This window comes from Topomyia yanbarensis, chromosome 2 (genome assembly GCF_030247195.1).
Source record: "Topomyia yanbarensis strain Yona2022 chromosome 2, ASM3024719v1, whole genome shotgun sequence".
NCBI lineage: Eukaryota > Metazoa > Arthropoda > Insecta > Diptera > Culicidae > Topomyia > Topomyia yanbarensis.
In genome coordinates, this window is record NC_080671.1 from 446,720,808 (window position 1) to 446,745,092 (window position 24,285).

Below are 24,285 nucleotides of genomic sequence, written 5' to 3' on the forward strand. Positions count from 1 at the left end.
TCAGTTAACGCTTCAGCACTCGCGCGATTGGTTCCCCGAATGAGCATCCGCTGTTGCTGAAAGAAGATTTCACTAGAGTTTCGGAAGGAAAATACAACGGCGGGTGTGCTGGAGGGTTAAGACTATTTTGTAGCTTTTTTGAAACTATTTTTGCCAAATACCACATCGTTTGACTCCCGTCCACTTTAATTGAAGTTTTTGCCATTGGCTTTTTGAGAAAATATTATAGGAAAATATATTAAATGCTAGAACTTACTAGAACTAGCCTTTAGAAAATTACACTTCATATATTTTTAAAGGGAGCAATCTTAGTTTCTGAATGGAAATACATATGTTTCTTGAAAAATGCGGAAGTTAGAGTTTTGGGATATTTTGTCCATAAAACCCCCTATTTTTAATAACATTTCTGCTGTATGTTACAAATCATACATTTTTAGCAGTTTTTCTAATGTTCAATAATTCTGTACCGGTTGAGACCGGACTCCTGATTAGATGTAACGTATAGAGCAATTTTTTTTCGTCAAATATGGCGTCGTTCTTATTGATGAAATACAATGTTTTTATTTCACTGTATTGGAATATATGCGCTACTATATAGAAGCACTGGTATTTCGACTTTAAATTTTTGTTGTTGAAATTCCTTTAAGAATGAAAAGTGGTTTTTACTACGTAAATGCGAAAATCATCCATTTAATTTTCATATGTCAAACACATTGAAAATATGACAATTTAAAGAAAAAAATTCTTCATTTCTTATTACATTTTTATTACATATTCATTACATTTTTTCAATTAACTGAAGGGTTGCTAAAATAAAAGTTTTCCTATTACTGCAGCACAACGTTTTTGAATGTATAATGCTTGCATTTTAAATGTACGGAGATTTATTAATAGAAAATGCAAAAGTTGATTTTTTCTTAAACATTACATTCTGAGGAGTCTCTTAAAGTTAAATTTCGTGTAAATAAGAATAACATTTTATTATATATGGTTATACAAATGAACAATTTTTAAACACAATTTTCAAAAATATAAAAAAATTTACCGCATTTACCGCATTACCGCGCGGTGCGGTGCGGTAAATAAAGTGCGGTTGCGGTAAGCGGTGCGGTTTTGATATTTTTTTGCGGTTGCGGTGCGGACAATCCATTTACCGCCCACATCCGCACCGCGACGAACCCTAGTTCTCAATATCTCCAGCGCTCGGCAGTTTTCATCTCTGTATATTTTTAATGAAAAGAAAACAAAACGAACGCGTTCACATCCGAGTTCCTCCACACCGTCTAGAACAGGTATTTGAATAGGCAGAGGATTGTGTTTTGTTTTAAGGGTAAGCAGCAAAAGTAACTTCTCAAAAGGCTCGGTTTTGTTTCCCACGTTTGTTTACTTTGAAGCAGAGGAGCTTTTTTCTGCCCAAATCTAAAAAGAGAGAGAAATACAGAGAGAGCTTTCCAAAGAGCGATCCGATTTCAGCAAGCAGGTAATGGTGTTACCATCGTTACGCCGCAAACTGGTTGCAAATCCCCGAATAATAACCGAACGTTGACAGTTTCCCACTCGTTTTCATCACGCGAAAAGAGAAGGAGAGAGAGAGAGCAGAAGACGCACATTTTCTCACACCGGAAATGAGAGTCCTCACCGCCGCCGTAGCGAGCTGCTGTCGAGATTGCATCCGAATATGATCGGGATGAAAGTTGCCAACCGTGCGGTAAGGATCCTTGAGCGCCCAGTCAGAGCCAGACATGTTGTATGGTCGGTTCGGGGGAAATTTCCCACCATCAACAGCACGAGGTGTGTGTGAATCTCGCGTTGTCGCGTTGTAGTCGCGTAGTCTATGATTCGTTCCGGTGAATAAATCCGCGTTCCACGAACCTTTGCTGGGAATTTTTCGTATTTTTTCAAACCCCGCTGAGACGTGATTGTGATTTTGGATTGAATTCCGTGAAGCCCTGATGTTTTCTGTAATGGTTATTCGTCCGTTTCCCGAGTGCACCCCGGTCCGGGGATGCTGCTGCAGAAGCCGGATAAGTTTGACAGCTGGCTCCCCAGGAGGGTGTTTTATGTAATCCCGCAGGTTTTTTCTGTTTGTTTCGCCGTTGGGCGGAAGTATCACGAAATTTCGGCCCGTGACAGGGCAGCGTGTGGAGAACAGGGAATGTAACAGGAAGAAAAAATATCAGTCATTGTTTTTTGTGTCTCCATTGGGATTAGTGAAGTGAAACGAACGAATAGGCGAAAAGCGGTGAGCTGGAAAAAAAAACCTCCCACAGTCTGACCGGCACACTGAAAGGAAAGGGGGTGGCGGAAGTTCCTATTCCGAAAAAAAAAGTTTTTTTCTCTCTCTAAATTGCCATTGTTTTTCACGCTGCTCGGAGGAGGAGTGAAAGTCCCGCCGGCGGGGTCGTTTGTTCTTTTTGTTTCCTGTTGTTGCCCACCGACGACAGCTAGTAAAGAAAGTCATCTGATTATTCAATTTGGTTGTGGTCGTACGCGCGAAACGAGAAAAAACGTGAAATTTTCCCGCAAACACGGATATAACTGGATGTGGTGAAGCAGAAGAAGAAAAAAATGCTAACGAGTGAAATGTTGGTGCGTTTGAAAATTTGTTTTGGCGGTTCCGAACGGTACCGCGGGCGAAAATAAAACGTGACAAAAATGTGGATGTGAAACAATTTTTTCGACAGCTGAACCAGCGCTTTCCGCGAAATGCCACCGCAACTAACCTTGGGTGCGGAAAAAATAAGCCTAATGAATTAGCAGAATTTGGAATAGACGTGGAGGCGCATCATCCAACGACGCAAGCAGATTAAACGAAGAACAAAAACGTAAGAAAGAACCTTTTTTAATTTTCTGTCAAAATAACTCATAAAAAACTTGCGAAAAACCCAAAACCGAAACTCTTCTCCCCGCACAAAGGAGGCTGATTGTTTTTACTTTCAAGTTTCCATCATCGTCCCAGAGATGCCGTTAAGGGAATTGCCGTCCCATGTAGCGGAAATTCATAACAGATCCGTTTGATGCATGTTCATTTTCAAGTTCAAGACAGTCTGCGAAAGGAAAGGCACAGCCCGGGAGGAAAACGTTGCTGTTGTTGTTGTTGTTGTTGTTCTTTAATCTTCAGCCGCTAGCTATTGCGTAATGGAATGGTCGTCCCTGTGGAACGTTCCGGAACGGGAGGAAAGGACAGAATAATGTCGAAATTGAGTTTCTTTCAATGGGCAGATGTTGTTTGTCTTGTATTTCAGTTTTTGATTAATGGGCAGGCTCTGGCGGCGATTTTACATATGTGATTCGAATGGGACCCAACGGCTTTTGATTGAGTTGGAAGTTTACAGCTGTCGTTGGGATGGGTTAACTTGTAACTCTTTTGTGGGAGGACGACTTGGTAAAGTTTTGAATTCAAATTTCAGAAAAACTGTTTGATTTAGGTAAGAAATTGGAATATTTACGTCCGTTGTATGTTATGGATGAAAAAGCTTTGTCCATTTCTCCTCAAAAGGTCCCTTTCAAAGGTTGTTTTTAAAGCCATAGCATTTGAGCGCTCTTTGGTTCGAGAGGTCAAATAATCATGGAACGAATTCAAATTTGTTTGTCATGAGAACGGAGAGAAGAGTTGAGCGTCCATTCAAACTAAAGTCGTAGATATTAAAAAAATTATTTCTGGCAAAACTTAATAAAATGCAATTCCGTTCGATGAAACTCAATACGGAAGAGTTTCACATTTTTGTTAGAAAAAATGCATGAAGCAATTTAATGAATAGAATTTTCTAAAAATTCAAATTGAAAGCATAAAAAACACCCACTGATCGGCAGTGATTTTATAGATAAGATTGTTTTTCTCCACAGATTTATACATTTTTAATGCTGGAGATGGAAGGTGATAGCTCTACTGTACACTCAACTAATAATCCTCACACATCCACGTATCAACTAGATACATGCAGTGATATCAAATTTGATTTTCAAATGATAATTTCCAGTAACTAATATTCACATTCAAAGCCTCCATCAACCATTTACTTCTTAGTTGGTTAGATGTTCGTGAAAAATCGAACGCCTTTCTACCAAACCAATACTTCTTCATTCACCAACTCCAAATTGCTATGTTTGTTTGAATGCTGGAGTATACATTAAGCGCGCAAAATACATTCTGAATTGGATGAAAAACCAACTCGTAAATATTTGAGTAAAACATACATTTACTTGCTTTATCTATAAGCTTGTTAATTAACTCTTTTCATAATAAGATAGAAAATCCACCGTCTTTCGATCTGCACTGGAAAATTATAAGAAAGTATTATATTGGTGCCGAAACCCAATGCAATCAAGTACAGGGCTGTACAGCTATTCAAAAATATTTAAATAGCTGTACAGGGACAGATCCTGTAAGTAAGTGAAAATGACAAATCATAATTTATACCTCGTTATTCACGGTATGAACGCTGCTTTGGCTACCTAGGTTATATTACATTATTACATATGCTCGAAAGTAATGAAATGTGGCGAATATAATTCTCAAGAGGAGCGTATAGCGAATAAGCTCACAGCATTATATTATCATTATATTGGGTTTAAATTTTTCCTGTAAAAGCATTAAATAAATTTTTAAAGCAACCCGTACATAACTATAGAATTAAATGATTCGACTAAAATGAAATAAAAGAACAAATTGCATGAAATGAATAAAATGAGTAAAATAAAAAAAATGCATGAAATGAAACAAATGAATACAATAAATTAATTAAGAAAATAATTCCTTTTAAAATGATTGGAATGAACAATAGTGCAATGTTAAATAAATCGTATAAAATAGTGAACTAACAAAAGTGACCAAAAGAATAAAATAAATAAATAACATTGCGCTACAGTGATTTTGTAGTGACCTAGTATAGGTTGTAGATCTCATCAAATGTAACACAAAATAATGTGAGCAAATACGAGCATGTTTCATATTTTTCAAGAAAAAGTTCCATAATAATGTTTACTTTCATTTTGTTGTCCCACAACTGCGTAGTATTTTTCACTTTCAGTTATTTGAAAACGGCTGACTCAGTATTGTAGAGCAACACGTTTATCGGCCTCGTGGTGTTGGCCTTTTCAAAAAAAATGGGTAACGTATCGTCAGACCGCGACATTCAAACAAAAAATCTGTTTTAATCCACCTAGTGGTGCAATTGTGCCTTTCTCGTTTACCTAAACTATTATTGAATCGCAATTTACGTTCAATATAAAATTGTGGGAATGTTTATAACATTTTTATTGCGCTTGGTAAGCTCATTTAAGTGCACGACTGTCACAAACCTGGCAAGCAACTAGGTTAGTGAAAATTGGTTCAGTCATCACTGAAGTGCCTTTAGTTTTAGAATATATCTGAAGCCAACGACTTCCGGAATTATTGATTGAGAATAATATGTTCCAAGAATCTTTGATTCACCATTAGTGATCTAGTCCTGCGAATCGAAGTAATTTTATCTTCATTTCAAAAGATTTTTTACCTTGAAAATATTACGGATGTATCGGTTTATCTGAGGGATTTCTTTGTGACCGCAATAACCAACCTGTAAATCCGGAGCTAAAAGGCAGAACCGGGTGAAATTCAATAGCAGTCAATGGTAGTATTATATATTTCATTTGAAATTAAGTTTGAAAAAAATCGGATAAGAGTTCGCTGGAAAAAAGGGTTTGACATTAGATTAGGAACTTGGCGAGTTCTCCAAGGGCATCAAGAACCGTCAAAGGTTAGCAATGTGGTCAAAACTACTTTGATTACTGATCTTGACCCGAAAACCAGGTAATGTTGCACCCATTTTAATATGTATTGCACCATCTGAATATCATGATGTTACCAGTTTATATAGGAATTTACTGTGTGATCGCACTCTTCAACCCGTAACTCCGGAACCGGCAAACGGATCAACTAAATTGTCAACATCAGCTTCTGGTAGTGTCATACCAAATACAAATATGTTAATACGCCATGTTCTAAAAATTTTTCTTGGATATATTTTATAACCCATTTACACCGATAAAGGTACACTGTCAGAGTGACAGCGTGCTTCGATGAAATAGAGCAAAACTGGTTGCACTGTATAGTAGGCTAGTTTACAGATAGTTTACAATATTTTGAATTGCTAGTGAAGACAACTCTAGTGTACAGGATCCGCCAGTTGGCTTCATTTTTCACCTCTTATTATATTTTGCTACTCCCTGTTGAAAATGACGCACCCCTCTCGACTAATGTTGTCAAAAAATTAGTTTTGTTGCGGTTGTGTTCAAATCTTAATTTGTTCAGATTAAAATATTCTATATGAACCAATTTCACATTCCGAAAAAAATAAAGGGCCGCTTATGGCACGTTTATGTAAATTAGACGCGTTAGGTTGATAAAACCTTCCCTACGCCTTGCGGCGATGTCTGCTGAGTGCCATACAATTGAACTTATTTTTCAGTTATCACTGTAAACATCCAGTATAAATACGAAAAACCGACACTTTGTGGTCTAGATGATGCCATGTTTTTAATTGTCATAGGCGGCCATTGAGTATTTATTCATCTAGGGTTTCCCGGAGAAAACAGCAGCAGAAAATAATCGCTCCTATTTACACCGATTTGATATTTAATTCGATATTATCGATGCAGTTGAAAACTGGAAAATTCAACTGTATCGTTAATACAAAATACAACACAAAGCGATTATCGGAAGGACTCCCTGCTGGTTTGCTCCAAAGTACTTCCAATTTACTCGGTACTGGAACAAAGATAATTTTTACATGTTGTTCAAAATATTTTTACGCGAAAAACGGCAGTTTTGTAATCTTGTCGCTATCTTGTATTTTCGCAATTTTTGCTAATTTTCAGTGATAACCACAATATTTGACAAGACTTCCAAGCAACCCTGTAATATATTCAGTATGCAGGCTGACTCGATTGAGTCAAATATTTTGATTTGGTACTTTTGTTCCGAATGATCTGCACACTAAATATTTGCTCCGTTTTATCCAATGTTCGGTTGTGTGAGTATAATTTTTTGTTGGACAATCCGTGTCCCGTGTCCGTGATCGATCCTTCCTTATTTTCATTTCATAAACTGCAGAAAACCACCTTTGCACAAAGCAATGTGTTCTGAGAACATTCTTTTTAGCAGTTCACAAACTCGTTATATTGATGTGAGACAGCTTAAAACTGAAAGTATTATTTTAATTATTTTGGTTTTCAATAGATAAATATGTACACTTACATTGATCGGTTTTGAACCATATTATAATCGCTTTCCAGCGCGATTAATCGATCACGTTCTTTTCCTGTGATATAGTTTAGGTTGGGTTAGATATTTCAATTTTAGTGTTAACTGCAACTCACTGTGATAAAACTGTGATTTCTATAGCATATACAATTTTAGAATTCAAGCTATATATAAGTTTTAACTGAACTGATCAAACTTTAAATATAATTATGAAAATTTTATATAATTAATGTTCTTCCTCCTGTGCACGATGTCTTACTCAGCGCTTTTGAGAAAATGACAGCTCTTCTCCCGCCGTCGGGCCACGTCATCGTCCACGGATGACGTTTCAGTCGAATGACAGTACTGGGGTGGCATTCCGCATCTCGATTCGAGTGACTCGATTCGAAACGTTTTGCAGTCGTTTCGACTAAATTGCGGCATTACGTATCGCATTCGACCAAGCGTTCGAGCTTGTTAGATTGCGGTACTAGATTTCGACTGCCTGTTCGAGCGCAAACTGTACAATAAGAGTATACACTGAGAAAAAATATTTTTAATTCTACTACGAATAAGTTTCATAAAACCAACTTTGGTAAAATATAGGAATTGATTTAATTTATTTAGTTTTTAGTTGCTTGTTATCGAAATATATATGGATAAGTTTCGCAAATATAACAATTTTTTCTAGTACACAATAGGGATCAGCACTTTGAAATAAAATCGATGTTGTCAAACATCGATCCAAAAAGATCCCATGTAATATGGAAATACGATTTTTTCCTTTTATGTAGGAAAAATAAATTTACCCTTCCCAAAAATATTTAAACTATATAAAACAATTAATAAAAGAATGAATCATTTCGTTTCATTCACGAAAAATAGTTTAGTCACCGATGATAACTTTTATGCATCGTACAGGCCAATCAACGTCAGATTTACAAATAAAATTTTAGTTCATTCCAATTTTTTTTTCTTGCATTCTTTAGCTAAAAATATTTGACAGGACTTTTTGTTATGGCTGAATATAATATTTACCTCAAGGTATGAGCTTTCAACTTTTAAAGATAGAAAAATTAAACATTTTTCAATCGCTGATGGCTCGGAAAGTATTCGATGCATGGAAAAAAATATTAAATATAAAAAGTTGCATTTTCGCATGAGCTTGCCGGAAAAATTGAGTTTTTTTTTATAAAGTTGGATGAATTTTTTGCTTATTTTTTCTTCAAATAATAAAAATCATGTTAAAAATATTGTGTAAAAATTTTGCTGTGTCAAAATATTCTGCGAGAAATTACAATTATAACATTAAAAAGGGCTATTTTACATTAAACGCCATGTTATGGGCGAGCTTTAATTGAAATATCTCGTAAAGTAATAAGGTTCTCAATATGATTATAAATGTTTTCATAGAATAAAAAACTTATTAGTTTAAGGTTGTTTTTTCAATATTTTCTAACGTTTGCAGAATTCATAACATAAATAACAAAAAAACTATATCAGATTTTTATTGGTGAGCTCATTCGAAAATGCACTTTTTATTATTAATAAATTTTTCCGTAAAACGAAGAGTTTCCGAGATATGAGTGGTTGAAAAATGATCCAATTCATAAAATTCAAAAGCCCAAAACTTGAAAAAAATCTATCGTATTCAGCCAAAACAAAAAATAGATGTCAATTATTTTGTGCTAAAAATGCAAGAAGAATTTTTGGTAGGAATTAAAATCGTGGTTGTAAATTTGACGTGGAATAACCCGTACATTAAATATGTAAAACTACTCAATTTTTCGTTCATCAAGATGCCATTTTTTCAGTTCGTGAATTAAACGAAACGAACTACTTACAATGCACGAAAATGCTACGTTGTAGAAAACGAGTTATGACTAATGATTTTGTTCATCGCATGATAATTTTAATTCCACCTAAGAATTTTTTTCAGTGTAAACAATATTGCAGTTTGTTTTGTTTTTTTTTTCGATGAGCGTCAAATTCACAGAATATAAATAGTGATAGTGGTAAATAAATTGACCCAAATATGTTCATAATTTGTTCACATCATTCTCCCTCACCACCTTTTTCAATGCTTGGGCATTATTTTAGTTTGATACAACTGTATTCTTGAACTTCTTACCACAAATTTTTAATATATCTCGCTGTTTAAGTTGATGCACCGAAACATCAAAATGCCTAGCTGGTAGTGTGTCTTATTCGGACCTCAGTCGCATGATGGAATGTATTATCTGCAGAATGAGTTATTCACAATTATTCTTAGATTAAATAACATATTTAGTATCTAAACAATTGTTTAAAACAACACAACTTCGAACCCGCTTTTATCATTTTTTTTTTTTTGGAAAATAATCAAAGCGAGCAAACAGCCCTTTTCGATAAAAAATGGCTAATTTTGCATTAAATTTTTTGTTTTCAGAGTTTTTTTTTTCAGGAAACTGATAGCTTCCAAAAGCAACAATTTTTTCAGCAATTGATGACGCAAAAATTTAAAAACTAGTTCGTTAAAATAGCTATTTTTAGTTGAAATAGTCAAGACAAAAATTCGTTTTCGGGTTTGCGGGGTTTTCCATGTACTTGTTAATTAATGGTTTCGTTATAGCACACAACTAGAGATAGCGAGAACATAATCAAAATGAAGTGTTTCAGTGGGCGCAAAAATATAGTTTCACCAATCGAGCTAAGAATTTGCACAGTTGTTCTAGGACCCAAATGGTACCTAAAAAGTTGCTCGGAGCTGGAATCTATTTTTTGTCCCACCCTAATGAGCAAGTTTACGACGACTTAACCCTTTGTCTGCTACCGCAGGAGTCAGGATCTTTTGGCATTTCCTGGTAATTTTGATTCCTAGACCATTGGCGAGAAAAAAACTTTTTGGATTAGTATTTCAGGATTAGGGTAGTTTAGTTTTTAACGAACAAAATCACTTTGCGAAAAATATCTTTTTCAGGATTTATTTTTGCCGCAAAGAAGGTTTAATTTCCTGAAACTCATCCAGGTATATACATGTATCGATTGCCGAACAATTTTTCTTTGAAAGTAATGCACGCCGATTCACCCTAAACACAAAGTACTCATGAATCAAACTGGTCTGATTGCCATGTTGAAAATAGTCTCACATACAATTCAAACGTAGAAAATTTCATCTCAATCCAAAATATTCGAGAACGTTTTTAATTTAATCAGACTCGTTCTAGTTGGAATTGCTCAGGTGGCAGTTTTCAGAATTTTGTCTCTATCTGACTGTTAGTAGTACGACTATACATACTGTTATCAGGTTTGGGGCTTATCCCATTAATTTCTGTCTCTCTTCTTTCTCTATCTCGCTCGAAGGAACAATTCATGCATTCCAGATTACCCGCAGCAAGGTGGTGTGATTTCTCCATGTGTTTAACAATCCTGTGTTTTGGAATGGATTGCAAAATTTTCCGTGGAATGATAGCGGAGAATTTCATATTTTGGAATGAATTGCAATACTACAGTAGTATATCAGACCGCATCACAGCAATTATGGTTTAAGAAACGACTCCACACTAAGCACTCTGCCAATAGACAACACATGATTTTGTTTAGGAATGCGAGCAACGCAAATAATCTGGCTTCGATTTCAAATCATCAATTATCGATAGCATGCAGTTTATTCATAACAAACGACCGCACAGATACCAGTACACCGATAAAAATAAATTGCAACGATTGCTTATCAAAAGCTTACTATCCAAAGGATAGCACTTGCTACTAGAAACTAGATATTAGAAATCTGTGGAAAAAACTGATTTGGTTCCGAATATAATGACTATTTTTTCAATTATTTTCTACCGATAAAAACTGTACTGATTGGGCTTATCAAGCATCTTCTGTTTTGCAAAAGTTTCCGAACAGAACCAGTTACACCCACCCTCTCCGGGTGCATCCTGAGCTGTCAATTTCCTTCCGCAGCCATTAGAGAGAAACAAACTTCCAATTTACCACCTGCTTCCGGGGGTCATAAATTTCACCCCATTGCCCACATGACATAATGTATACGAGTCATTTCCTGCCTCCACAAAAGGGGGTTTTGCAAGTATATCATTTCTCCCCCTTCCCGACAAAAACAATTTATGTTTGTAGTAATTATCTTCTGGGATGCCATCCTCCAACCACTCACTCGAAACTATTGTTTGGCGTCGTAGATGCTGTTGAATGTTGCCAACCAAAAGTGACACATTTCCACCACCCCTTTGGAGGTTCGTCTATAATGAGCGAATTTGCTTTGTTTCGAACCCCAATGCACGTACGTACCCAACCATACAAAAAGACTCCCCTCGGAGAGATTATAGGTTACGGCAGAGACTTGCTCCGATCAAGTGCCTGATGCCACCATCCGTAGTAAAAATGTCAGGAAGAAGGTGAATCAGAATTTTTCTCTATTTATCACTACAGTCTTCTGGTCGGTGTGGACAGGATGAAACCAAAAAAAAAATCTCTCCCCCGACGAATTGAATGTCCATGTGCCGTTATGGCCGGGTCAGCCCCTCTGTGGGAAACTCTTCTTTCATTTTTAGATGGTTTTCCCTACCGTATCTGGTCAAGCTGTCCGGTGTCCCACCGGCCAGAAGTAAAGCCGGATCCGAACGGATCAATAATAATCGATTCTCGATGTCGCATCGACACGCGGCGACCGGTCAGACGACACGACGACAGTTAATTTTCCGGGATGTATAGTGGGATGACGAAACACGCGCCCTTGGAGATGGGAGCCGACGAGACGTTCGGAAGGAAATCGTTTCCTTTGGTTCCGAAATCTAGAGGCTCAGGCTTATGGGATGCGACTTCAGATTTCGAAACATTCGATTATTTTCCCCTCATCGATCGCCTGCGCCGGTCGCAACCCGAGGTAATAGCACTGACTGACTAACACACTGAGTTCGATTTTCGGTTGCGTTCATTTTCCCCCAGGGAAGGAATGTCGAAAAAGGGACTGAATGGAATTTTAATGATTATTTTTCTTAAATCAGTAGTCTATAGTCGAGTTAATGCGATCAGGGAATTAGGCTTCTGACGAAATAATCTGTGACGGGAAATTGTTTTTTTTTGTTCCGTGATAGCTATGGTAGCTGCTTCGAACCCGGATGCTGTTGTGGGAGTCCCGAGGGTGTTTGTATGCGGGGTTTCAACATTTTTTCAATGTTATTTAATTTTGTGTGTGGAGTGCGGCTTTCGGGGTGTACCATATTAAATAGTCAAATTTAAATTACATTTTTCACTCATGTCGGAATATCTGACAAAGGGAAACTCGGAATGAATTACATATAACCAAGTAAAGTCTGTGGCATTGTTGTGCCGCGACAGATCAGAACATGTACACTGACAACACATAATGTATTAAGGCGATCAGTGTAGTCATTCTTATATTCTGACTAGACACAGAAGATCCACGTAAAATATTCTGAAACACCATCCCCAGCCCAATATATCGGGCTAATGAAATGTAGCCATTTAATGCAAAAATTGTGCATTAATTAGGGAATTCGCGTTTCGACTTCGTCGCATCAGAATCCGACACTAACTTAGTGACACGACTAAGCTAGCGCGGGATTGACGCTAACTCCAAGCTTTATACAAAAATTCATCCTACTAAGGCTGTGAACCATTTGGCGATTTTTTTTTAAATTTTTGGTTGGAATCTGACACTATGAAAATTATTTACAAAAATCCTAGCTCTAGAGCATGGTTAAATTTGACAGCAGAATAGTTAAAATTTTAGCTTATGTTGCCGAAAGAAAGGTGAGAACATTGTTTGTACTTATTTGATGGGTCACTCTCGGTTGAATTTAACCATTCGAGAGTAAATACTTTCGAGCTGTCAAATTTCAACTAAAAGTTGATAAAATCCGCAAAGGTTCACAACCTAATAAACATCTTTGCACTAAAAAAGTAATGACCACATAGCAACTGGCAAAGAGCAAAAACGAAAAACAAAAAGTGAAGAGCAAAGAGTGAAGAGCAAAGAGTAAATAGCAACGAGCAAAGAAAACCAATAAGCGAGGAGCGAAAATAAAAAAAGTAAACAATAGAGTAAGGCAAAAGTCTGAAGATAAAACTAAAATAAAAAGTTAAAAGACAAAGACAGCTTAGAGTACAAAAGGAAAAAAATGGTAAACAAAAACTAACACAAATTCAAAATAAAACGATAAGAGTGAAAAGTCAAATAAGAAAAGTGAAAAGAGATAAAGGTAAAAAAGTGAAACAAGTTAAAAAGTGGAAAAAGTACAGAAAGGGAAAAAAGTCAAAAAACTTGAAAAGGGTAAAAAAGTTGTAAAGGTGAAAAAAGTTGTAAAGGTGAAAAAAAACCAAAAAAGAAATAACTGTGGAAAATGGAAGTAATAAAAGTGATAGAAGTGAAAAAGTGAAATAAAAGACAAAAGTGATAAAAGTGATTAAAAATGATTAAAATGGTAAAAGTGATAAAAGTGAAAGAAGCGAAAAACTTGAAAAAAGTGGAAAAAAGTTAAAAAAGTGAAAAACGTGATCAAAGTGATAAACGTTTTACATATGATAAAAAGTAAAAAAGAGATGAAAGTAGGAAAAGTGAGAAAAAACATAAAGTTAAACAAAATGAAAAATCATAGAAGTAAAAATAGTGATAAAGATAAAAAAGTTAAAAAAGCGAAATAAGTAAAGAAACAAAAGCAGGCAAAAGGAGAAAAGAGCGAAAAAGTAAATAATAATGCAAAAAATTGAAAAAGCTAAAAAAGCAAAAAATGTGATAATATCTGAAGACGTGATGAAAGTGATAAACGTTACAAAAGCGACAAGTGAAAAAGTAAAAAAACAAGTAGAAAAACGATAAAAATTAAAAAAGTGATGAAAGTGGAAAAGTGAAAACAAAATTTACAAGTTGATTGAAAAGTAAAAAAAATAATAAAAAAAATTTAAAAAGATGAAATAGTTCAAATATTTTAAAAAGTTTAAAAAGTGGAAACAATGTACAACATTGAAACCAATGAAAAAAAGTTAAAGTTAAAATAGTGAAAAAATTGAAAAGAAACTAAAAATGTATCAAAGGAGAACAGAGTGAAAAAATAAAAAAGGTGAAAAAATAAAAGAGGAGTAGAAAGCGAGAAAATGCGAAATGTGTTTACTTCAAAAAGAAGTGAAAAATTAATATGTAAAAGGGAAAAAAGTGAAGAAAATGAAAACAATGATAAAGTGAATAACTGAAAAAAGTTAATAAAGTGAAAAAAATTCAAAAAGCGAAAAAAATAGCGAAAAGAGTATATTAAAAGAAAAAGAGAAAAAAGTGAAATAAGAAAAAAATGGTGAAGGTGAAAAACGTACAAAAAGTTAAAAAGAGTAACCCAAGAAAAAATTAAAATAAATGAAAAAGTGAAAAATTGAGCAAGTGAGAAAGTTAGAAAGTGAGAAAGTGAGAAAGTGAGAATGTGGGAAAGTGAGAAAGTGGGAAAGTGAGAAAGTGAGAAAGTGAGAAAGTGAGAAAGTGAGAAAGTGAGAAAGTGAGAAAGTGAGAAAGTGAGAAAGTGAGAAAGTGAGAAAGTGAGAAAGTGAGAAAGTGAGAAAGTGAAAAAATTAGAAAATGAGAAAGTAAGAAAGTAAGAAAGTGAGAAAATGAGATAATGAGAAAGTGACAAAGGAAGTAAGATAGTGAGAAAAGAAAAAGTGAAAAATTGAGTAAAACAATGAGAAAGGAAGAATCTGAAAAAGTAAAAAGAGAGAAAATGAGAAAGCGAAAAGTCAAAAATGAAAAGTGAATAGTAAAAGTGTAAAGTGAAAAGCGAAATTTGAAACAAGAAAAGTTAAAAGGAAAAATGATAAGAGAAAAAGGAAAAAGTCAAAAGTCATAATAAAAAAGCGAAAAGTGAATAGTGAAGAATCAAGAATCAAGAATCAAGAATCAAGAATCAAGAATCAAGAATCAAGAATCAAGAATCAAGAATCAAGAATCAAGAATCAAGAATCAAGAATCAAGAATCAAGAATCAAGAATCAAGAATCAAGAATCAAGAATCAAGAATCAAGAATCAAGAATCAAGAATCAAGAATCAAGAATCAAGAATCAAGAATCAAGAATCAAGAATCAAGAATCAAGAATCAAGAATTAAGAATCAAGAATCAAGAATCAAGAATCAAGAATCAAGAATCAAGAATCAAGAATCAAGAATCAAGAATCAAGAATCAAGAATCAAGAATCAAGAATCAAGAATCAAGAATCAAGAATCAAGAATCAAGAATCAAGAATCAAGAATCAAGAATCAAGAATCAAGAATCAAGAATCAAGAATCAAGAATCAAAAGAATCAAGAATCAAGAATCAAGAATCAAGAATCAAGAATCAAGAATCAAGAATCAAGAATCAAGAATCAAGAATCAAGAATCAAGAATCAAGAATCAAGAATCAAGAATCAAGAATCAAGAATCAAGAATCAAGAATCAAGAATCAAGAATCAAGAATCAAGAATCAAGAATCAAGAATCAAGAATCAAGAATCAAGAATCAAGAATCAAGAATCAAGAATCAAGAATCAAGAATCAAGAATCAAGAATCAAGAATCAAGAATCAAGAATCAAGAATCAAGAATCAAGAATCAAGAATCAAGAATCAAGAATCAAGAATCAAGAATCAAGAATCAAGAATCAAGAATCAAGAATCAAGAATCAAGAATCAAGAATCAAGAATCAAGAATCAAGAATCAAGAATCAAGAATCAAGAATCAAGAATCAAGAATCAAGAATCAAGAATCAAGAATCAAGAATCAAGAATCAAGAATCAAGAATCAAGAATCAAGAATCAAGAATCAAGAATCAAGAATCAAGAATCAAGAATCAAGAATCAAGAATCAAGAATCAAGAATCAAGAATCAAGAATCAAGAATCAAGAATCAAGAATCAAGAATCAAGAATCAAGAATCAAGAATCAAGAATCAAGAATCAAGAATCAAGAATCAAGAATCAAGAATCAAGAATCAAGAATCAAGAATCAAGAATCAAGAATCAAGAATCAAGAATCAAGAATCAAGAATCAAGAATCAAGAATCAAGAATCAAGAATCAAGAATCAAGAATCAAGAATCAAGAATCAAGAATCAAGAATCAAGAATCAAGAATCAAGAATCAAGAATCAAGAATCAAGAATCAAGAATCAAGAATCAAGAATCAAGAATCAAGAATCAAGAATCAAGAATCAAGAATCAAGAATCAAGAATCAAGAATCAAGAATCAAGAATCAAGAATCAAGAATCAAGAATCAAGAATCAAGAATCAAGAATCAAGAATCAAGAATCAAGAATCAAGAATCAAGAATCAAGAATCAAGAATCAAGAATCAAGAATCAAGAATCAAGAATCAAGAATCAAGAATCAAGAATCAAGAATCAAGAATCAAGAATCAAGAATCAAGAATCAAGAATCAAGAATCAAGAATCAAGAATCAAGAATCAAGAATCAAGAATCAAGAATCAAGAATCAAGAATCAAGAATCAAGAATCAAGAATCAAGAATCAAGAATCAAGAATCAAGAATCAAGAATCAAGAATCAAGAATCAAGAATCAAGAATCAAGAATCAAGAATCAAGAATCAAGAATCAAGAATCAAGAATCAAGAATCAAGAATCAAGAATCAAGAATCAAGAATCAAGAATCAAGAATCAAGAATCAAGAATCAAGAATCAAGAATCAAGAATCAAGAATCAAGAATCAAGAATCAAGAATCAAGAATCAAGAATCAAGAATCAAGAATCAAGAATCAAGAATCAAGAATCAAGAATCAAGAATCAAGAATCAAGAATCAAGAATCAAGAATCAAGAATCAAGAATCAAGAATCAAGAATCAAGAATCAAGAATCAAGAATCAAGAATCAAGAATCAAGAATCAAGAATCAAGAATCAAGAATCAAGAATCAAGAATCAAGAATCAAGAATCAAGAATCAAGAATCAAGAATCAAGAATCAAGAATCAAGAATCAAGAATCAAGAATCAAGAATCAAGAATCAAGAATCAAGAATCAAGAATCAAGAATCAAGAATCAAGAATCAAGAATCAAGAATCAAGAATCAAGAATCAAGAATCAAGAATCAAGAATCAAGAATCAAGAATCAAGAATCAAGAATCAAGAATCAAGAATCAAGAATCAAGAATCAAGAATCAAGAATCAAGAATCAAGAATCAAGAATCAAGAATCAAGAATCAAGAATCAAGAATCAAGAATCAAGAATCAAGAATCAAGAATCAAGAATCAAGAATCAAGAATCAAGAATCAAGAATCAAGAATCAAGAATCAAGAATCAAGAATCAAGAATCAAGAATCAAGAATCAAGAATCAAGAATCAAGAATCAAGAATCAAGAATCAAGAATCAAGAATCAAGAATCAAGAATCAAGAATCAAGAATCAAGAATCAAGAATCAAGAATCAAGAATCAAGAATCAAGAATCAAGAATCAAGAATCAAGAATCAAGAATCAAGAATCAAGAATCAAGAATCAAGAATCAAGAATCAAGAATCAAGAATCAAGAATCAAGAATCAAGAATCAAGAATCAAGAATCAAGAATCAAGAATCAAGAATCAAGAATCAAGAATCAAGAATCAAGAATCAAGAATCAAGAATCAAGAATCAAGAATCAAGAATCAAGAATCAAGAATCAAGAATCAAGAATCAAGAATCAAGAATCAAGAATCAAGAATCAAGAATCAAGAATCAAGAATCAAGAATCAAGAATCAAGAATCAAGAATCAAGAATCAAGAATCAAGAATCAAGAATCAAGAATCAAAAATCAAGAATCAAGAATCAAGAATCAAGAATCAAGAATCAAGAATCAAGAATCAAAAATCAAGAATCAAGAATCAAGAATCAAGAATCAAGAATCAAGAATCAAAAATCGAGAATCAAGAATCAGGAACCAGGAATCAGGAATCAAGAATCAGGAATCGGGAATCGGGAATTGGGAATCGGGAATCGGGAATCAGGAATCGGGAATCGGGAATCAGGAATCAGGAATCGTGAATCGGAAATTGAAAATTTAAATTCGAAAATCGGAAATCGAAAAGCAAAAACGACAAGCGAAAACTGAAAATCAAAAATCGAAACACTAAAACCGTAAATCGTAAATCGTAAATCGTAAATCGTAAATCGTAAATCGTAAATCGTAAATCGTAAATCGTAAATCGTAAATCGTAAATCGTAAATCGTAAATCGTAAATCGTAAATCGTAAATCGTAAATCGTAAATCGTAAATCGTAAATCGTAAATCGTAAATCGTAAATCGTAAATCGTAAATCGTAAATCGTAAATCGTAAATCGTAAATCGTAAATCGTAAATCGTAAATCGTAAATCGTAAATCGTAAATCGTAAATCGTAAATCGTAAATCGTAAATCGTAAATCGTAAATCGTAAATCGTAAATCGTAAATCGTAAATCGTAAATCGTAAATCGTAAATCGTAAATCGTAAATCGTAAATCGTAAATCGTAAATCGTAAATCGTAAATCGTAAATCGTAAATCGTAAATCGTAAATCGTAAATCGTAAATCGTAAATCGTAAATCGTAAATCGTAAATCGTAAATCGTAAATCGTAAATCGTAAATCGTAAATCGTAAATCGTAAATCGTAAATCGTAAATCGTAAATCGTAAATCGTAAATCGTAAATCGTAAATCGTAAATCGTAAATCGTAAATCGTAAATCGTAAATCGTAAATCGTAAATCGTAAATCGTAAATCGTAAATCGTAAATCGTAAATCGTAAATCGTAAATCGTAAATCGTAAATCGTAAATCGTAAATCGTAAATCGTAAATCGTAAATCGTAAATCGTAAATCGTAAATCGTAAATCGTAAATCGTAAATCGTAAATCGTAAATCGTAAATCGTAAATCGTAAATCGTAAATCGTAAATCGTAAATCGTAAATCGTAAATCGTAAATCGTAAATCGTAAATCGTAAATCGTAAATCGTAAATCGTAAATCGTAAATCGTAAATCGTAAATCGTAAATCGTAAATCGTAAATCGTAAATCGTAAATCGTAAATCGTAAATCGTAAATCGTAAATCGTAAATCGTAAATCGTAAATCGTAAATCGTAAATCGTAAATCGTAAATCGTAAATCGTAAATCGTAAATCGTAAATCGTAAATCGTAAATCGTAAATCGTAAATCGTAAATCGTAAATCGTAAATCGTAAATCGTAAATCGTAAATCGTAAATCGTAAATCGTAAATCGTAAATCGTAAATCGTAAATCGTAAATCGTAAATCGTAAATCGTAAATCGTAAATTGTAAATTGTAAATCGTAAAGCGTAAATCGTAAATTGTAAATCGTAAAGTGTAAATCGTGACATTAAGAAATCGAATTCAACTTGATGCATGACTATATACTCTGGACTCTGGACTCTGGACTCTGAACGCTGGACTCTGGACTCTGGACTCTGGACTCTGGACTCTGGACTCTGGACTCTGGACTCTGGACTCTGGACTCTGGACTCTGGACTCTGGACTCTGGACTCTGGACTCTGGACTCTGGACTCTGGACTCTGGACTCTGGACTCTGGACTCTGGACTCTGGACTCTGTACTCTGGACTCTGGACTCTGGACTCTGGACTCTGGACTCTGGACTCTGGACTCTGGACTCTGGACTCTGGACTCTGGACTCTGGACTCTGGACTCTGGACTCTGGACTCTGGACTCTGGACTCTGGACTCTGGACTCTGGACTCTGTACTCTGGACTCTGGACTCTGGACTCTGGACTCTGTACTCTGGACTCTGGACTCTGGACTCTGGACTCTGGACTCTGGACTCTGTACACTGGACTCTGGACTCTGGACTCTTGACTGTGAAGTTCAATATTTGGACTTCTGGGTTCTAGGGATTTCGTGGTTAAAAGTTTTAATGAAATTTTAAATCCGTTGAATTCTACGCTTGGATTCTTTCTGTGGCTAGGAGTTAACTCAATGATTCAGCTAGTGTATGCGTTGTGTAGCATTCCATTATTATATTTATATAGTTGCTTGTTACCGTTGTGATCATTGCATTCCGGTGGTTGCGTTTTGCGTCTTTTAAGCAAGGTTAATACTTTTTGGCTTGCTTTCAAACAGTTATTGTGAAAAATTCCTCCCTGGCACCGTTTTGAGACTACAGTCAACCCAACTTCAAGAGCAATTCAAGTGAATCTAAATAGTAACATGTCCTGTCAAAAACCAAAAAGAGCTAAGTGCTTTGGGAATACCAGACCAACCAACGGCAAACAAAACACTGAAAGCATGTCGAGTCTCAAGCCGGCCGGGAGTAAAAAAGAAATAACTTACAAACACACGATTCCCGCAATGGAAAGCTGACAACGGATGTTACAACTGTTCGATTGTGCTTGACATAAAGTCTAAACATACAAGGTTCAACATCATGGTACTACACAACAGCACCATGAATTATTCCTACATCTGTCAATCACAACTTTTTGTTGTACCACCGCTACTGTACCCAAGGAATGGTTGGTTGATTATTGCAGTATGATGAAGGTCCTTCTTTGGTTTGATGGGATTCATCCATGTACCACTTTTTTTTCGCTCTCTCCAGATTCCATCTTCTGGCAGCACACAGCATTATAAGCCATTATCGTTCGTACGTGACACCATCTTGATGCTGAGTGCGGTGTCATCCAAGCAGCCGGGGAAGTGAAGCCTTTTCATTCATGTTTTTTTCGTTCGTTTCCTATTTCCATCGCCTACAGACCTATAACTAGTGCGGCGGGGAAGGTCGTTCAACTTTAAGAAATCATCATTTTTCGACCAAAAAAAAAACGAATTCATCCTGTTCAAACTTTGATTTCACCAGATTGTTAATCGCTTGGAAAATCGTCACACCTCGAAATGGGAGGTGCAATGGATCGAAAGGCTGTTCCTGCAAGCCGAAATCAGATGGGTGTTTGTGTGCAGTAGTAGAATGCAGCTTGCTTTCCAACCATGATTCGATGATAGCAAAGGATCTTATCCTACGGCTTCGGCAAACAGTGCGGTGTCTTTTCGAAGGATTTCACTGAGCTCTGCGCCGTTGTTCACATTAAGCTCCGGGTCGATTTTGGGCTTGGTGGGGGTGTTCGTTCGGTTTGTTCGTTGCTTTACCAAATCTGGGGGGGGGGTCGAAATGAATGCCGAGAACGACATCAATCAAGCTGATTTATTCCATTTTTTTTGGCTCTCTATCTCGTTGCCAGTCTCGGTTTGACTCTTTGATGAGTTAGCTGTAGAGGGTGAGAATGACATGGTCGGTCGGGGAAGTTGAGAGCTCGGAACAAATATGTACATTTCCAGCTGAGATAGAGAGATAAACGATATGGTTTAACGGCTTGCCGAGGGTTTTTTTTTCTAACGCTACTGGAAGATGATGTTTTGCATGTCCTTTAGCTTTGATATTTACGGTTAGTGAAATTTTGTTTTGATACTAGAGCAGAACATCTTTTGTTTTTTGAACCCTATGTGGGACAGGGTAAAAAGCTTGACCCGTTCATCGATCACAGTTGGCTTGGAAATGTAAATTCTCTACATTAGAGTACTTATATCATGAGAGATGGAAGGAAAGGCTGAATCGCTTCATTGATATTACATGTTTTTCTCTGGCAGTGTATAACCAAAAGAAACATGAGAGGTTTTTTGTTCAGTGTATTGAAATCATCTACGTAGACTACACTGAACGAGAGTAGGAATCTTAATAGATAAATGACCTCATTCTTTTGCTGTTTTTAATATTGAGGTGATCAGGAAATGTTCCCCTGCGCATGACTGTCGAATCTAGGCTCAGTTTAGAATTTTATTTTCAAAGGAACTAGTAAACCACGATAAAGGTGCATTTTCTTTTTGTTCGCTTGCATATGCCTGGTTAATAACGAATGGAGTATGGGTATTAGGGTGGGGCAAAATGATCGTTTTTTCAGCACAGCACTTTTTTGGTTCCTTTTGGGGTCCCAAACAACTGTGCAAAATTTGGGGTCGATTGGTGTTGACCCGGCGTAGCGCATTGCGTTTGAAATTTGTATGGAGATTAGTATGGGAAAACCTACATTTTTGCATTTTTAATTCTACAGACTACAATTATTCCTGTAGTGTGCCAACAAATAGATAGAAGTATAGTCCAGGGTATGCTGAACAACTTTGCCGAAGGATGTATGGTGTTAGAATATCTCTAAGCCAAGTTATAGCTGTTCAAAGTTCGATACATCGAATTAAATGCCAAAAATCATTTTTATTGCCAACACTGCCGGTGTATCAATGATATTTCATATAGCATTCTAAAATAACATTATATATTTTAGGTTTACCACATTGTTATGTTTGAATGAATTATTCAAAAGCCTCAATTTCATGACCGTAGGTAGTTGAGCAATAGGGCGTAGTGAGGGGTGAGAGGGGGGGGGGGGGACTTTAATAGGTAGAAATTCGAACTGAAATGTTGTCGAGTTGGAATGTTCAGACGAATTATTTCAAAACATTTACACAATATCCTACGCATAATAGTAACGTTGAAATAAAACATACTGTATCCTTTTGCCTTGACTTTTATCAATAGAAGTTACGTTACAGACTGAATCAACTGATGTCGAGTTGATATGTCAGAGGATTATATTTCGGTTTAATACGCATTATGATTTGATAGCATGCTCATTTCTATGCTGTTCGATCACGAGGCGTGAAGCTAATTTCTGGATTTCAACATGAAATCCACCAGATCCCTACAACAATTTTTGCTTCAGGTGATCGAACAGCATCGAAATGAGCATCCCATCAAATCATAGTGTCTATTAAACTGAAATATAATCAATGCAATCCTCTGACATATCAACTCGGCATCAGTTGATTCAGTCTGTAACGTAACTTCTATTGATAAAAGTCAAGGCAAAGGGATACAGTATGTTTTATTTCATCGTTACTATTATGCGTAGGACATTGTGTAATTGTTTTGAAATAATTCATCTGAACATTCCAACTCGACAACATTTCAGTTCGAATTTCTACATATTAAAGTCCCCGCCCCCATCACCCCTCATTACGCCCTATTGCTCAACTAGCTCATGAAATTGAGCTAAGGCTTTTGAATAATTCATCCAAACATACCAATGTGGTAAATCTAAAATAAATAATGTTATTTTGGAATTCTATATGAAATTCCATTGGTACACCCGCAGTGTTGGCAAAATAAATGATTTTGGCATTTAATTCGATGTATTGAACTTTGAACAGCTACAACTTGGCTTAGAGACATTCTAACACCATACATCCTTCGGCAAAGTTGTTCAGCATACCCTGGACTATACTTCTATCTATTTGTTGGCACACTACAGGAATAATTGTAGTCTGTAGAATTAAAAATGCAAAAATGTAGGTTTTCCCATACTAATCTCCATACAAATTTCAAACGCAATGCGCTACGCCGGGTCAACACCAATCGACCCCAAATTTTGCACAGTTGTTTGGGACCCCAAAAGGAACCAAAAAAGTGCTGTGCTCGGTTGATGTGGCTATGATTACGTTTTTCCATATAACAATGCCCCACCCTAATGGGTATGGCTTACTCAATAAAACAATATGGCCCAAAAAACGTGGACTAAAATGAAAATATCCAACCGTTTCGAATACAACTATAATGAAAACCTGGATATTTTATTATAGCAGTTACGGCTGCAGCAGAGAGTTCCTGTGTTAGATTTTTTGAAAACCTTTTTTATCGCTATTAATGCAAATTCTAAAACATTGTAAAGACATATCATTGATTCTTTTAAATACATTGTTTTGTTCGGAAACGGAATAATAATTCACCAGTCTTGTCAGCGTAATGCTTTAAGCTGTAAATATAGAATTTATTTTTAGGGATCATTTTACAATATTTTAGATTTAAGGCTTACAAATTCAGTGATTCATCGTTTTTTCATTCCATCTCGAACAATTGCTTTTTAGGTTAGAATTTAGTTCTGTAAGGGTTCATTGTAAGTATAGTTAGGTTTAAGTTAAGCTTAATTAATTGTAATTTTACCTCACCCAAACTGCGTTGAACATAAGTACAATTCCAAGAAACTTCA

General features: G+C 35.0%; 1 protein-coding gene across 1 annotated transcript in view; it reads left to right on the forward strand.

Moving 5' to 3' along the window:
* Positions 1-1,704: 1,704 nt before the first annotated feature.
* LOC131685727 (uncharacterized) overlaps positions 1,705-24,285 on the forward strand; it is a 755,395-nt gene continuing 732,814 nt past the window's right edge. The window contains exon 1 of the mRNA XM_058969637.1: positions 1,705-2,825. The gene's annotated coding sequence lies outside the window, so the exon portion shown is untranslated. The remainder of the gene's footprint in view (positions 2,826-24,285) is intronic.